The 11393-nt window shown below is 57.7% G+C and overlaps 2 pseudogenes; both read right to left on the reverse strand.

The window, feature by feature from the left end:
* Positions 1-3252: 3252 nt before the first annotated feature.
* On the reverse strand, positions 3253-4740 carry LOC101177918 (annotated as a pseudogene).
* A 1562-nt stretch (positions 4741-6302) lies between these two features.
* LOC115833879 lies at positions 6303-10705 on the reverse strand (annotated as a pseudogene).
* Positions 10706-11393: the final 688 nt, after the last annotated feature.

Here is an 11393-nt window from a genome sequence, read left to right on the forward strand (position 1 = left end):
GGCCGGGCAGAGGGGCCCCTCACCTCCCAGACGGGGCGGCCGGGCAGAGGGGCCCCTCACCTCCCAGACGGGGCGGCCGGGCAGAGGGGCCCCTCACCTCCCAGACGGGGCGGCCGGGCAGAGGGCCCCTCACCTCCCAGACGGGGCGGCCGGGCAGAGGGCCCCTCACCTCCCAGACGGGGCGGCCGGGCAGAGGGGCCCCTCACCTCCCAGACGGGGCGGCCGGGCAGAGGGGCCCCTCACCTCCCAGACGGGGCGGCCGGGCAGAGGGCCCCTCACCTCCCAGACGGGGCGGCCGGGCAGAGGCGCCCCTCACCTCCCAGACGGGGCGGCCGGGCAGAGGCGCCCCTCACCTCCCAGACGGGGCGGCCGGGCTGAGGCGCCCCTCACCTCCCAGACGGGGCGGCCGGGCTGAGGCGCCCCTCACCTCCCAGACGGGGCGGCCGGGCAGAGGCGCCCCTCACTTCCCAGACGATGGGTGGCCGGGCAGAGGTGCCCCTCACTTCCCAGACGATGGGTGGCCGGCAGAGGCGCTCCTCACCTCCTAGACGGGGCGGCCGGGCAGAGGCGCTCCTCACTTCCCAGACGATGGGTGGCCGGGCAGAGGCGCTCCTCACTTCTTCCCAGACGATGGGTGGCCGGGCAGAGGCGCTCCTCACTTCTTCCCAGACGATGGGTGGCCAGGCAGAGGCGCTCCTCATTTCCCAGAGGATGGGTGGCCGGGCAGAGGCGCCCCTCACTTCCCAGACGGGGTGACCGGACACAGGCGCCCCTCACCTCCCAGACGGGGCGGCCGGGAAGAGGCGCTCCTCACTTCCCAGACGGGGCGGCCGGGCAGAGGAGCTCCTCACTTCCCAGACGGGGCGGCCGGGCAGAGGCGCTCCTCAACCATCGTCTGGGAAGTGAGGAGCGCCTCTGCCTGGCCACCCATCGCCTGGGAACTGAGGAGTGCCTCTGCCCGGCCGCCACCCCGTCTGGGAAGTGAGGAGCGTCTCTGCCCGGCTGCCCCATCTGGGAAGTGACGAGCGCCTCTGCCCGGTCACCCCGTCTGGGGAGAAGTGAGGAGTGCCTCTACCCAGCCAGCCATTGTCTGGGAAGTGAGGAGCGCCTCTGCCCGGCCACCCATCGTCTTGGAAGTGAGGAGTGCCTCTGCCCGGCCGCCCCATCTGGGAAGTGAGGAGCGCCTCTGCCCGGCCACCCATCGTCTGGGAAGTGAGGAGCGCCTCTACCCGGCCACCCATCGTCTGGGAAGTGAGGAGCGCCTGTGCCCGGCCACCCATCGTCGGAGAAGTGAGGAGCGCCTGTGCCCGGCCGCCCCATCTGGGAAGTGAGTAGCGCCTCTGCCCGGCCACCCCGTCTGGGATGAAGTGGGGAGCGCCTCTGCCCGGCCATCCATCGTCTGGGAAGTGAGCAGCGCCTCTGCCCGGCCACCCCGTTTGGGAAGTGAGGAGCGCGTCTGCCCGGCCGCCCCATCTGGAAAGTGAGGAGCGCCTCGACCCGGCCACTCATCGTCTGGGAAGTGAGGAGCGCCTGTGCCCGGCCACCCATCGTCTGGGAAGTGAGGAGCGCCTGTGCCCGGCCACCCATCGTCTGGGAAGTGAGGAGCGCCTGTGCCCGGCCACCCATCGTCTGGGAAGTGAGGAGCACCTCTGCCCGGCCGCCCCATCTGGGAAGTGAGGAGCGCCTCTGCCCGGCCACCCATCGTCTGGGAAGTGGGGAGCGCCTCTGCCCAGCTGCCCCGTTTGGGAAGTGAGGAGCGCCTCTGCCCGGCCACCCCGCCTGGGAAGAAGTGAGGAGCGCCTCTGCCCAGCCACCCATCGTCTGGGAAGTGAGGAGCGCCTCTGCGCGGCTGCCCCATCTGGGAAGTAAGGAGCGCCTCGGCCCAACCGCCCCGTCTGGGAAGAATTGAGGAGCGCCTCTGCCCGGCCACGTCGTCTGGGAAGTGAGGAGCGCGTCTGCCCGGCCGCCCCATCTGGGAAGTGTGGAGCGCCTCTGCCTGGCCACCCATCGTCTGGGAAGTGAGGAGCGCCTGTGCCCGGCCACCCATCGTCTGGGAAGTGAGGAGCGCCTCTGCCCGGCCACCCATCGTCTGGGAAGTGAGGAGCGCCTCTGCCCGGCCACCCATCGTCTGGGAAGTGAGGAGCGCCTCTGCCCGGCCGCCCCGTTTGGGAAGTGAGGAGCGCCTCTGCCCGGCCTCCCCGCCTGGGACGAAGTGAGGAGCGCCTCTGCCCGGCCACCCATCATCTGGGAAGTGAGGAGCACCTGTGCCCGGCCGCCCCATTTGGGAAGTGAGGAGCGCCTCTGCCCGGCCACCCATCGTCTGGGAAGTGAGGAGCGCCTCTGCCCGGCCGCCCCGTCTGGGAAGTGAGGAGCGCCTCTGCCCGGCCGCCCCGTCTGGGAATTGAGGAGCGCCTCTGCCTGGCCACCCATCGTCTGGGAAGTGAGGAGCGCCTCTGCCCGGCCGCCCCGTCTGGGAAGTGAGGAGCGCCTCTGCCTGGCCACCCCGTCTGGGAATTGAGGAGCGCCTCTGCCTGGCCACCCATCGTCTGGGAAGTGAGGAGCGCCTCTGCCCGGCCACTCATCGTCTGGGAAGTGAGGAGCGCCTCTGCCCGGCTGCCCCTTCTGGGAAGTGAGGAGCGCCTCTGCCCGGCCGCCCCGTCTGGGAATTGAAGAGCGCCTTTGCCCGGCCGCCCCGTCTGGGAGGAAGTGAGGAACGCCTCTGCCCGGCCACCCATGGTCTGGGAAGTGAGGAGCGCCTCTGCCCGGCCACCCATGGTCTGGGAAGTGAGGAGCGCCTCTGCCCGGCCGCCCCGTCTGGGAAGTGAGGAGCGCCTCTGCCGGGCCGCCCCGTCTGGGAAGTGAGGAGCTGTTTGAGGGTTTGCAGCCGCGGACCCGGGGAAGAGTTGATGTTCCGGTTTGAGGGTCTTGCAGCTGCAGACCCGGGGAGGCACTGATGTTCCAATTTGAGGATCGTGCAGCCACCGACCTGGGGAGGAGCTGATGTTCCAGTTTGAGAGTCGTGCAGCTGCAGACCCGGGAAGGAGCTGACGTTCTGTTTTGAGTGTCGTGCAACCCCTGACCCGGGGAGGGGCTGATGTTCCGGTTTGAGGGTCCTGCAGCCGCATACCCCGGGAGGAGCTGATGTTCTGGTTTGGGGGTCTTGCAGCAGCGGACCACGGGAGGAGCTGATGTTCTGGTTTGAGGGTAGTGCAGCCGCAGTCCTGGCGAGTAGCTGATGTTTTGCTTTGAGGGTCATACAGCCGCAGACCCGGGGAGGAGCTGATGTTCAGGTTTGATGGTCGTGCAGCCGCAGACCCGGGGAGGAGCTGATGTTCTGGTTTGAGGGTGTTGCAGCCGCAGGCCCGGAGTGTAGCCGATGTTCTGCTTTGAGGGTCGTGCAGCCGGAGACCTGGCGAGGAGCTGATGTTCTGGTTTGAGGGTCTTGCAGCTGCAGACCTGGAGAGGACCTGATGTTGAGCTGATATTCCAGTTGCAGTTTGAGGGCCGGGTAGCTGATTTTCCAGTTTGAGGGCCGTGCAGCTGGAGACCTGGGAGGGAGCTGATGTTCCAGTTGTAGGGCTGTGCAGCTGGAGACCCGGGGGGAAGCTGATGTTGCAGTTGTAGGGCCGTGCTGCTGGAGACCTAGGGGTGGAGCTGATGTTCCAGTTTGAGGGCCGTGCAGGATGACCCGGCGGGGAGCTGATGTTCAAGTTTGAGGTCTGTGCAGTTGGTGACCCCGGGGGAAGTGAGGAGCGCCTCTGCCCGGCCGCCCCGCCTGGGAAGAAGTGAGGAGCGCCTCTGCCCGGCCACCCATCGTCTGGGAAGTGAGGAGCACCTCTGCCCGGCCACCAATCGTCTGGGAAGTGAGGAGCACCTCTGCCCCGCCGCCCCATTTGGGAAGTGAGGAGCGCCTCTGCTCGGCTGCCCCGTCTGGGAAGTGAGGAGCGCCTCTGCCCGGCCGCCCCATCTGGGAAGTGAGGAGCGCCTCACTTCCCGGGGGGAGCTGATGTTCCAGTTGTAGGGCTGTGCAGCTGGAGACCCGGCAGGGAGCTGATGTTCCAGTTTGAGGGCCGTGCAGCTGGAGACCCGGCAGGGAGCTGATGTTCCAATTTGAGGGCTGTGCAGCTGGAGACCTGGCGTTGAGCTGATATTCCAGTTTGAGGACCGTGCACCTGGAGACTCAGCGGGGAGTTGATGTTCCAGTTTGAGGGCCATGCAGCTGGATACCCGGTGGGGAGCTGATGTTCCAGTTTGAGTGCCGTGCAGCTGGAGACCCGGTGGGGAGCCAGTGTTGCAGGTTGAGGGCCGTGGAACTGGAGACCCCGGGGGAGCTGATGTTCCAGGTTGAGGGCTGTGTTGCTGGAGACCCAGCGGGGAGCTGATGTTGCAGTTTGAGGCGGTGCACCTGGAGGCCCAGGGGGGAACTGATGTTGCAATTTGAGGGCTGTGCAGCTGGAGACCCTGTGGGGAGCTGATGTTCCTGTTTTAGGGCCATGCAGCTGGAGATCTGGTGGTAAGCCGATGTTCCAGTTTGAGGGCCGTTCAGCTGGAGACCCGGCGGGGAGCTGATGTTCCGGTTTGGGGGTCTTGCAGCCGCAGACCCCGGGAGGAGCTGATGTTCCGGTGTGGGGGTCTTGCAGCCGCAGATCTGGGCAGCAGCTGATGTTCCGCTTTGGGGTTCTTGCAGCCGCAGACCCGGGGTGGAGCTGATGTTCCGGTTTGGAGGTCTTGCAGCCGTGGACCCGGGGAGGAGCTGATGTTTTGGTTTGGGGGTCTTGAGGCCGCAGACCCTGCGGTCAGCTGATCTTCCGGTTTGAGGGTCACGCAGCCACAGACCGGGGGAGGAGCTGATGTTCCGGTTTGAGGGTCGTGCATCCACATACGCAGAGAAGAGGTGATGTTCCAGTTTGAGAGTCGTGTAGCCACAGACCCAGGAAGGAGCTGATGTTCTGGTTTCACGGTCTTGCAGGCGCAGAGTCGGGGAGGAGCTGATGTTCCGGTTTGAGGGTCATGCAGCCGCAGACCCAGGAAGGAGCCGATGTTCCGGTTTGAGGGTCGTGCAGCCGCAGTCCTGGGAAGGAGTTGATGTTCCGGTTTGAGGGTCGTGCAGCCGCTGACCCGGGCAGGGGCTGATGTTCCAGTTTGAGGGTCTTGCAGGCACACACCCGGGGAGGAGCTGATGTTCCGGTTTGAGGGTCGTGCAGCTGCAGACCCGAGGAGGAGCTGATGTTACGGTTTGGGGGTCTTGCAGCCCCAGACCTGGGGAGGAGCTGATGTTCCGGTTTGGGGGTCTTGCAGCCGCAGACCTGGGGAGGAGCTGATGTTCTGTTTGGGTGTCTTGCAGCCCCAGACCCGGGGAGGAGCTGATGTTCCCGTTTGGGGGTCTTGCAGCCGCAGACCCGGGGAGGAGCTGATGTTCCGGTTTGAAGCTCTTGCAGCCACAGACCCGGGGAGGAGCTGATGTTCCAGTTTCAGGGTCTTTCGGGCGCAGACCCGGGGAGGAGCTGATGTTCCCGTTTGGGGGTCTTGCAGCCGCAGACCAGGGGAGGAGCTGATGTTCCAGTTTGAGGCTCTTGCAGCCGCAGACCTTGAGAGGAGCTGATGTTCCAGTTTGAGGCTCTCGCAGCCACAGACCCGGGGAGGAGCTGATGTTCCGGTTTGAGGGTCTTGCAGCCGTGGACCCGGGGAAGAGCTGATGTTCTGGTTTAAGGGTCTTGCAGCCGTGGACCCGGGGAGGAGCTGATGTTCGGGTTTGAGGGTCTTGCAGCCACAGACCCGGCGAGGAACTGATTTTCCTCTTTGAGGGTCTTGCAGCCGCAGACCTGGGGAGGAACTGATGTTCCGGTTTGAGGGTCTTGCAGCCGTAGACCTGGAGAGGAGCTGATGTTGAGCTGATATTCCAGTTGCAGTTTGAGGGCCGGGGAGCTGATGTTCCAGTTTGATGGCCGTGCACCTGGAGACCCAGAGAGGAACATCTAACTGGAACATTTGCTCCCCGCAGTGCCTCCAGCTGCATCGCTCCCAAACCGGAACATCTGTTCCCACCCGAGTCTCCAGCTGCACGGCCCTCAAACTGCAATATTGTCTACCCTCAAGTCTCCAGTTGCAACGCCCTCAGAATTGAACATGAGCTCCCCACCGGGTCTGCAGCTTCACGGCCCTCAAACTGGAGCATCAGCTCCTTTCTAGGTCTCCAGCTGCATGGCCCTCAAACTGGAATATTAGCTCCCCACCGGGTCTCCAGCTTCACGGCCCTGAAACTGGAACTTCAGCTTCCCACCGGGTATCCAGCTGCATGGCCCTCAAACTGGAACATCAGCTCCCCGCCAGGTCTCCAGCTGCTGGGGCTGACAAACCTTTCGTTGATTAAGTGGCCTGGGTGTCCCAGGCCCATTTATATTAGACCTCTCAGTATAGCTTGGTGCATTTCCAGGAAACATAACACCATTCATTCGATTTAAACTATTGGAATTGTTTTTCTCTGAAGAAGGATAAACACAGCTAACAACCATCACATTCTTTTCGACTCCTCTGAGAAGTTTGTCTGTTCCTGTATAGTTTCTCCTTGGATCTGTTAACAATTCACCTAGTCACTGAATAGTAAAAGGGATACCTTAAATCCAGTGACAATTTTCAGTATTCTTTCCTTCATTTCATCAAAGGGAATATATTCGACATTAGGGTTGGGAGGACCTCTTGCCTCAGGAGCTGAAGTTCTGAAATCATCCATCACTTTCTCCTGTTTGAAAATAAAATAGTCTTTAAATTGGGACCACTGAATCTGTTTCTCCAGTCTTGGCTACATGACAAAGAAACTGATCCAGGACAGGAGAAGCTTTCTTTTTCCCCCTCTTCTCAAAATCTTCCAGCGCCTCCTGGAGCCCCTCGACGTCCATGGCTTCCCGGAGTCCCTCACGGCCTCCGCCTCCCTCCGCGGGTCTCTTGGGGATCGGAACGCCTCCCCCCACCCCCGACATCCTCCCACTCCCTCGCACACACTCCAGCACGCAGGGCAAGTGGGGTGAGGGGGAATGAAGGGAGCCAGGGGAAGCGTGTGAGAGAGTGAGACCGACAGAGCGAGCACCTCCCCAAGCCGCTACCACCAACCCTCCAACATGGCCCCTGGCACGTCAACCTAAAAAGTTATTTCTTGGAGAAGCGATGGATGACAGAGATTAATCTGAGAGTTACTGTTAATGGAGAAACTTAGAACTTACCATTTTTCCTGTGAGGTTTTGGTGCTCATACTGCTGTTCTGTGAGTTCTGGCAATTGAGTCCGTTCACACAGCCTGGTGATGCAGCAGGTGCCACAGAAGGACCCTGTCCCGGCTGGCCTGCTCCACTTCTATGATGGTGTGGCCTCTGTGATGGCCTCTGTGATCACTTCTATGATGGTGTGGCCTCCCCTTCTATGATGGTGTGGCCTCTGTGATGGCCTCTGTGATCACTTCTATGATGGTGTGGCCTCTGTCACAGATCTGTGACCGTGTCTTGAGGGGAGACCAGGCCCTTGATCACAAGCATATCCATGGTGAGGTTCCGTGGATGGAACCTCCTGGATGTTCCTTCCTGATGTTCATCTGCCACCTTGCTATTTAGTGCATCTTGTTTATAACTGTCTTCTAAATATTGAGTAGAAATAAAGCATTTGTACAGTATGGGTAAGGTATACAGAATATTGACACGTTGGACACAGAGGACCGCCACCAAGTTTAGGGAGTAGAATCTCAAGAGACATCACTTTGGATGCTCCCTGGAGGCCCTGCCTGAGTCCCGGTCCCTTCCCTTCTCCTACGGAGGGAATCACTTCCTGCTTTAGTCTTTATTATTCCCACACTTTCCTTCATAGTACGTTTCTTTCACCATGTGTGTACATCCCTAAAAAATGTGCCATTTAGTGTTTGAACTTTGTTTTCTTTTTGAGGCAGGGTGTTGCTCTGTTGCCTCGGCTGCAGTTTTGAACTTTGATGTGAGGAAATTCTCCTGCGTGGCTCTGAGCATCTGCTCTGTGTCTGTTTTTTCCTCCATTCTCTCCCTGAGACCCACCCACACTGACATGGTTCATTTCATTGCTGCGTGATCTCCCGTCGTCTGAGGGGAACATGGGAAATGTCTTCATCTTCCTGTGGATGAGTGTTTGGCCAGGTTGGGGTCCTTAGGACTGTGTTTTGTTGGGAACGTTCTTGGGCATTTCTTTTGTACACAAGTGCAAGTTTCTTCTGGTCAGTAGCTTTCAAGTTTTAAAATTTCATCCCAGGTAAGAAATGTAATTTTCCTCATAACCCACAACACACACTCTTTCATATACAAGCATAACAGAAATATACTTCACAACCGTTCTTAGCAGTGCCTGGCGTTCCTGCTTCTCTCCATTCTCCCCAACACCGGCATGGATTGGGTGGTGGGATTTTTGCCCGTCTGGTGGGTGTCACGTGATATCTCCCCGTTAGGCTGAGCCCCTCTTCATGTTTTCATTAGCCATTCCTCCACATTTCCTCTTCTGTGGAGGGCCGGTTCAGCTCTTTTGCCCAGTTTCTGTGAAGTTGTTTGAGTTTTTGCACTTTTCCTTTATTATTCCTATTATGATGTTTTTGAGACAGAGTCTCACTCTGTCACCCAGGCTGGAGTGCGGTGGCGCGATCTCAGCTCACTGCAACCTCCACCTTCTGGGTTCAAATGATTCTCCTGCCTCAGCCTCCCAAGTGGCTGGGATTACAGGCACGTGCCACCATGCCCAGCTAATTTTTATATTTTTACTAGAGATGGGGTTTCACCATGTTGTCCAGGCTGGTCTGAAACTCCTGACCTCAGGTGATTCTCCCACCTCAGCCTCCCAAAGTGCTGGGATTACAGGCATGAGCCACCATGCCCGGCCTGCCTTTTTCTTTTTCAAAAGGACTCTTTGTAGATGATACCTTTTCATTCCGGTGACTATCTGTGTGGCAAAGATGGGTTTGAATCCACCAGGATAAACGTGCCAGATCTCCTCTCTGATGGGAGAAGAGACAGAGAGGGATAGAAGGGTACAGAGAATCAGAGCCAAGAGGAGGCCGAGTCAGGCGGGGGTTGCAGGCTGCTGTGAGGACTTGGCTCCTTCTCTGAGTCGGGTGGGATTAGCAGGGGTTTTAAACAGAGGAACCATGGGATCTCCCTTATGCATTTCTGCCATGGTTGGCTCAGCTGAATGCACCTCTTGAACAAGACTTGGCCTTGGACACCCAGAGGCCCTTGGTTGAGGGTTTACCTCCTGGCATGGCCACTGACACATCCACGTTGGGCTCCCGCACGGCTGGGCGGCCCCGAGACCTGCTCTGCCTGGGCTTCTCATTGGTGGCATTTCTCAAGTTTGTCCCCTCTCAAGTCTGACCCATCCAGAAAACCAAACACCTCTCTCTCCTACATGGAAACCCCCGACAGCACCTCTTCCTGACTCACAGGGCATCCCATGAACATCACAGTCCCAACCTTCCCACACGGACAAGCTCATGGGACCCCCTGATGGACCAGGACAGCCCCAGCACTAAGACGTGCCCTGAAACTCACAGGAAGAGCGGACCAAGAAGACGGGAACAGCACAGGGCACTGGGAGCTGCAAATGCCCACGATACTGTGAGAGATGGAGAAAGGTATGGCTATGGCTGGCACAAAATGTTACTCAACATTTATTAAAGGCCTAAATGGAGAACATAACGCTATCAAACCCTTAGGTAAAAACACGGGAAAATTTGTATGGCCTGGGGTTAGATGAAAAGTTCTTAGACATGACACCAAAAGCATGATTCATAAAAGATTGACAAATTAAATTTAGTCATAAATTTAAAATTGCAATTCTATAAAGCAATATAAAAATCTAAAGAGAATGAAACACACGCTATGGTCTAGAAAAAAATATTTGTGAATCACATCTCACAACGTACTGGCATGCAGAATATATGAAGAACCATGAAAACTTAACTATAAGAAAGTAAAAACCCAGTATTAAAGAGAGGGCAAATATTTGAATGGAGGCCTCATCAAAGAAGGTATAAGGAGGGCGTATTGCCCGAGAAAGAGCTCAACATCATAGTGATGCTGGAGAAATGCCAGTCAACAGTACCTCTGCAAATCTATTAAAATGGCTAAAAACACAAAAACCATGGGCCAACCCAGGTTCTAGTGATGATGCAGAGGAATTGGGACCCTCATAAGCTGCAGTGGGAATGGGAGGGGTCCCGCCATCCTGGAAAGTGGTCCAGGAGTTTCTTATGAAGTTAAGCACATCCTTACCACGTCATCCAGCAACCCCGTCCTGAAATGTCCCCCAAGAGAAAAAAACGTGCACACACAACCCTGCACACAAGTGTTTAGGCCTCATTCCTCATTGCCAATAACTGGAAGAAAACAAAATGTCCATCGGCAGGAGAAGGCGTGAACCAACGCGGATGCTTCCACATAGGGGGCACCAACCAGCAGTGGAAAGATGCACCCAAATGCCCCAGGTCTCCCAGGCATGCCCGGTGAAGGAAGCTAGTTTCGGTGGGCACAGGCCAAAGGATGCGGCCACATGACATCTTGAAGACAGTGCTACCGTGTCGGGAGCAGGACGGTGGTTTGAGGGGCTGTGGGTGGAGGGGCGAATGGAGGAGCTCTCTGGGGCGATGGCGTGAGCACCTGCACCTCACTGTGGGCTGCTGCGGCTGAGAGGCTGTACAGCAAACGCTTCATTCAGTACATGCAGACTGGGAGGAAGGCTCCCACAACTCAAAGAGGGTGTCACCTCCATGAAAGAAAAACATATTAAAAAACTCAAGAAAAACCCCAAAAAGTATTTCATAAGCGGATTGACTGAGTTGACATAATCTACCTGGAGCATGGAACTGAAACCACAGGCTTGGCAATCCCGGAGGGAGAGGGTGGAGGGTTTAGACCTCAATTGAAGGGCTCAGTACCTGGCTATAGGAAATAACATTTAAAAAGCGGCAGGGTGGAAATAATTTCTGCTGATGAGGTTGCATTTCTCCAGATAGCCGGCAGAATAAATTAAAGCAATATAGTCTTGCTCTGTTGCCCAGGCTGGAGTGCAGGGGCGCGATCTCCGCTCACTGTAAGCTCGCGGGAGAATCTCTTGAACCCTGGAGGCAGAAGTTGCAGTGAGCAGAGATCGCGCCATTGCACTCCAGCCTGGGCAACGAGCGAAATTCTGTCTCAAACCAAACAATTAGATAACTAACCCAGGACTAAAACTGCGTAACTTAAAAAAATTCCAGGAGGTATTATGTTCACTCCCTGCAAGCCAATAAAGGCCACGTCTGGGGCACACATCTAAGAAAATAATCCTAAAGATAAAGTGATGGTCACAGATATGTTCTGTACGGTGTTATTTATTAAGAGCAAAAATGGGAAACAACCAAAT

The sequence above is a fragment of the Nomascus leucogenys genome, unplaced genomic scaffold (genome assembly GCF_006542625.1).
Source record: "Nomascus leucogenys isolate Asia unplaced genomic scaffold, Asia_NLE_v1 000994F_61778_qpd_obj, whole genome shotgun sequence".
Taxonomy (NCBI): domain Eukaryota; kingdom Metazoa; phylum Chordata; class Mammalia; order Primates; family Hylobatidae; genus Nomascus; species Nomascus leucogenys.